The 5,038-nt window shown below is 40.2% G+C and overlaps 1 non-coding gene across 1 annotated transcript; it reads left to right on the forward strand.

Annotated features, from left to right (window-relative positions):
- Nucleotides 1-4,133: 4,133 nt before the first annotated feature.
- LOC119468283 lies at nt 4,134-4,245 on the forward strand. The gene has a single exon (XR_005196949.1). It is a non-coding gene; the product is annotated as a U6 spliceosomal RNA (small nuclear RNA).
- The last annotated feature ends 793 nt before the right edge of the window (nt 4,246-5,038 follow it).

The following is a 5,038-nucleotide window of genomic DNA, read 5'->3' on the forward strand; positions in this document are numbered from 1 at the left end:
GCGGCTCCGGGGCGCCGACAAAGCAGCCGCGCGGGGCAAAGCAGCCGCGCGGGGCAAAGCAGTGGCGCTGGCCGGCGCTGGCCGGCACAGCCGCGCTGGCCGAAACAGCCGCGCTTGTGACCGTGGAGCACCTCTGCCCGGGAATTTCCTAGTCTGTGGGCAATAAAAACACGGCGTCCACTCACCCTCTGCGCTTTCACTGGGAGCTGCAAACGTGAGCTGTTCCTAAACGGCCATCTTCGCCTCTGCCTTTTAAAGACAGAATCGAGTTAAAAGTTCTATTATCATAATACCAAAGAAAGCAAAGAAAAGGAGAACAGATAATGAAAGAAAATTAGCCATCTCAAGTGGCCATGATTAGGAAATACATTCAGAATGATGCTATGTGCAGGCAGACAACATTTCTTCATTCAATAAAGATGAATAAAATGCCACTATAGTTCAGATCCAATGCAAGGTATTTATAAACAATGGATGAATAAATGAATAAACCCCTTTTCTGGAGAAAAAAAAATCCAGAGGTCATGCCTCCAGATTTTCATAAGGGCAAATAATTTAAAATATGAACACAAATAATTTCTTCCCAGAGAAGGCTGTAGATACAAACAGATATCTTTTAAGCTGAATTTTTTGTGGCTTGCTGAAACATATGGAAAATCAATTATAAAGTAAACAAACAACCCTGATTAATCAGGCTATGCTGCCACCAGCAAAAATATGTTAGAGAGTCTCAGTCCTGAATTTTTACTTCAATGACTTTTTCTGTATTTTATTCTGAAACATATTTTTATTTTTCCCTGTACAAAACAAAACACACAAATTGTCACTTATTGCATTTAGACAAATATATGGGTCCAAAATTGAATTTCTTCTGTGTCTTCTGTAAGATAAACACTCAGGGGATTTCATCTGGGAGAGGAGCCAAAAGTCCAATTCTAATTTATTATTATTTCTAAATATTACATAAACCACCACATAAAGCCTTTAATAATAATGTTGGTTGAGCTGCCACTAGAATGCATCACTGTTGTCAGACAGACATCACCAATTCAGCTTTTCTCATTTCCCAAATTCCATTAAGATTTATCTCCGCCATCTTCCCAGATGGTGCCATCACTGTCTCCACCTCTTCCCATCATAAAAAAAAAAGTCCAACAAATGTTTTGCACTTAGCATTTTAACTAAAATGCCGATAGTAATATGAATAGTAATACCAAAGCATAAATATTTTAAATTCAAATGTTAAGAGATGGGGAAAGTTTTGCACTGAATTCAAATGAAGTTTTATTTAATTAGAATAAGATTTTCAGAACTTGGACTTTAGGTTTCAAAGAGGCAGAGGCGAGTCTTGGGAATTTATATTTTCTTCTCCCGTGTTGTTAACTTGTGATGTTTTTCTCTACTTCATTGTTCCTGAGAAGCCTGAGTTAATTTCTCGTTTTACTCCTTGGCACACAGATCTGCTATACTTACACACTGTGCTATTTCCCAGAGAACAGCTGCTGCGCCCAGTCCAACAGCTTTCTTTCCTCCAACTGCATTGGGCTTAATAACAAGGAATAATTCCTAGGTAGCAGCAAATTCCTTAATAAAAAAGAATAATTCCTGGGCAGTAAGCCTTCCCCATCTAGGGGAAACAAAGCATTGTCCCTCAGAAAGAATTTTGCAACCATCATTTTATGTAACTGAATTTAATATACATTTATTTAGCTATTGCAGGGAAAGTACTTGGCAGTTGGTCTGGCAAATAGTTACTATTGGCTTAAAACTTACTATAATTAAGGCAAAATTCTAAGTCCACTGAGGAATACTGCAACTCATTGGCTTATTAAAAATACTCATAGATCAATAAGTATCCATTTATTCATTTAACATATATTTATGGAGCAAGTACTAAGTGCTAGACATCACATTCTGTTTCCAAAACAAACATGGCCCCTATTTTCAGGGATCTTCCAAGCTAGTGGGGAAGGCAAACAACCAAACATTTGCACAAATGAATGTAAAACTAATTGTCAAATTGGAAAAGTGTTATAGCTCGTATAAAGCCTGAGTTTCTGTGGCTCAATTTCCTAGCAGTGTCACAGTCAAAGAAACACAATCTAACAAATAAAAATAATTTCAGTAGGGTTCAGATCTCTGTCAAGGCCATGAAAAACAAGGAAAGACTGAGAAATTGTCACAGACCAGGAGACTGGGGAGACGTGAAAACTAAATATAATGTGGCGCCCTGGATTGGAACAGGAAGAAGATATTAATAGAAAAACTAGTAAATCCAAATAAAGTCTGGAGTTTGGTTAATGAACTACATATTTTGGTTAATGAAATTGACCAATGTCAGTTTCTCTGTTTTGACAAATGTGGCATGGTAACGTAAGATGTTAACAATGGTGAAAATTCGGTAAGGGACATATAGAAATCCTCTCTACTATCTTTGCAACCTTTCAGTAAATCTAAAATTATTTCAAAATAAGAAATATATTTTTTAATTTTTTTTATTGAGATGGAGTTTCACTCAGAGTGCAGTGGCGCAATCTCAGCTCACTGCAACCTCCATCTCCTGGGTTCAAGTGAGTCTCCCGCCTCAGCCTCCCAAGTAGCTGAGATTACAGGTGCCTACCACCAGGCCCAGCTAATTTTCAATATTTTTAGTAGAGATAGGGTTTCACCATGTTGGCCAGGCTTGTCTCAAACTCCTGACCTCAGGTGATCCACCTGCCTTGACCTCCCAAAGTGCTGGGATTACAGGCATGAGCCACTGTGCCCAGCCTAGAAATATATATATTTTTTAACAATAGCTAATAACTTTACTTGAGTTCTCAAAAACTCATAATGGTAAATAACTATTGGCCATAGTAACACTTATAAAAATCTCTGTGATTTATTTCTTATGTTAGTTATCTATGGCTTCATAATAAATTAACCCCAAACTTAGCAGCTTGAAATAACAAACATTTACTATCTCAGTTAATATTATTCCACAGTTTCTGATTATCATAACACTGGGAATGGCTCAGCTTAAAAAATCTTCAAGGTTCAGCTGGGACTGGAGAATCTAACACCAAGCTCACTCATGTGGTTGTTGGCAGCCTCAGTTTCTTACTGGTCATTGGCTGGAGGCTTCAGTTCATCATCCTGTGGGCTTCTCACATATAGCAGCCTTATGGCTCCAACCTCCACCTCCTGGGTTCAAGCAAGTCTCCTGCCTCAACCTCCCAAGTAGCTGAGATTACATTTTTTGTAATGGCTGCTGGCTTTTCCCGAAGTAAGTGATCTGACAGAGCAAGAATACACATGCAAGACAGAAGCCACAGTCCTTTCATCACCTAATCTCAGAAGTGACAAACCATCATTTCCACCATATTCTACTCGTTAGAGGCAAGACACTAAGTACAGCCTTACACACAAGGAAAGAGAAATTAAGATCTGCCTCTTAAAGGGAGCAAAATCAAAGAATTTTGTTTTGTTCTTGTTTTGGTTTTGATTTTGGGGGGTTTTTGTTTTTTCAGATGGAGTCTAGCTCTGTCACCCAGGTTGGGGTGCAGTGGCATGATCTTGGCTCACCACAACCTCTGCTTCCTGGGTCCAAGCAATTTTCATGCCTCAGCCTCCTGAGTAGCTGGGATTCTGGGTGCAGGCCACCACAGTCAGCTAATTTTTTTGTATTTTTAGTAGAGATGGGGGTTTCGCCATGTTGGCCAGGCCAGTCTTGAACTCCTGATCTCAGATGATCTGCCGGTCTCTGCCTCCCAAAGTGCCGCAATTATGGGCATGAGCCACTGCACCTGGCCAAATAATTTGTTTCTAAAACTACCACAACTCTACTCCCCCCAATACCCCTGCCAAAATCACAAAATATGGTACAAAAAGTATCATAAAGTCACAAAGAAAAGGGAATCAGAGAAGACAGCAGCAATAAAAACCCAGAACTGGGAAATCAGGAAATTGAATCACACTTAGAAGATACAAGGAAGCCTAATTGTGAGCCAACAGTGGGAAGCTAGGAGGCCACATAACGTGCACCTCATAATCTTAATGCATCACACCAATCAGCAGCACCGAGTACTTCCAGGAATGGAGTAAAGGAGTAAGCTGAGAATTCTGGGACTGGTTGGAAGCCTATTTAAGAAGTAGTTTTCCACTGGCTTCAGCAGCACACATACTAAAATGGGAACAATACAGAGAAGATTAGCATGGCCCCTGCACAAGGATGACATGCAAATTTATAAAAGAGTCCATTTTTTTTTTTCTCCAGTCAACATTACAACTGAAGTAAAGCCTGTTGAAATGTACCATGAAGCTTTGAGTTAAGCTCTTTCTGGGGACAATGTGGGCCTCAATGTCAAGAATGTGTCTGTCAAAGATGTTTGTTGTGGCAACGTTGCTGGTGACAGCAAAAATGATCCACCAATGGATGCAGCCAATTTCACTGCTCAGGTGATGATCCTGAGCCATCCAGGCCAAATCAGTGCAGGCCATGGCCTTGTACTGGACTGTCACGCAGCTCACATTGCATGTACGTTTGCTGAGCTGAAGGAAAAGATTGATCGGTGTTCTGGTAAGATGCTGGAAGATGGCCCTACATGCTTGAAGTCTGGTGATGCTGCCATTGTTGATACGGTTCCTGACAAGCCCGTGTGTGTTAAGAGCTTCTCAGACAGACTATCCTTCTCTGGGTCATTTTGCTGTTTGTGACATGAGACAGACAGTTGTCATGGGTGTCATCAAAGCAATGAACAAGAAGGCTGCTGGAGCTGGCAAGCTCACCAACTTTGCCCAGAAATCTCAGAAGGCCAAATGAATATTATCCCTAATACCTGCCACCACAGTCTTAATCAGTGGTGGAGGAACGGTCTCAGAACTGTTCGTTTCAATTGGCTATTTAAGTTTAATAATAAAAGACAGGCTAATGAGAACAATGCACAGTAAATCCTTCAGAAAGAAAGGAGAATGTTTTGTGGACCACTTTTTTTTTCACATGTAGCAGTTTTATGTTATTAGTTGTTAAAATCAGTACTTTTTAATGGAAACTTGACCA

Source organism: Cebus imitator, unplaced genomic scaffold (genome assembly GCF_001604975.1).
Source record: "Cebus imitator isolate Cc_AM_T3 unplaced genomic scaffold, Cebus_imitator-1.0 Scaffold406, whole genome shotgun sequence".
Taxonomy (NCBI): Eukaryota; Metazoa; Chordata; class Mammalia; order Primates; family Cebidae; genus Cebus; species Cebus imitator.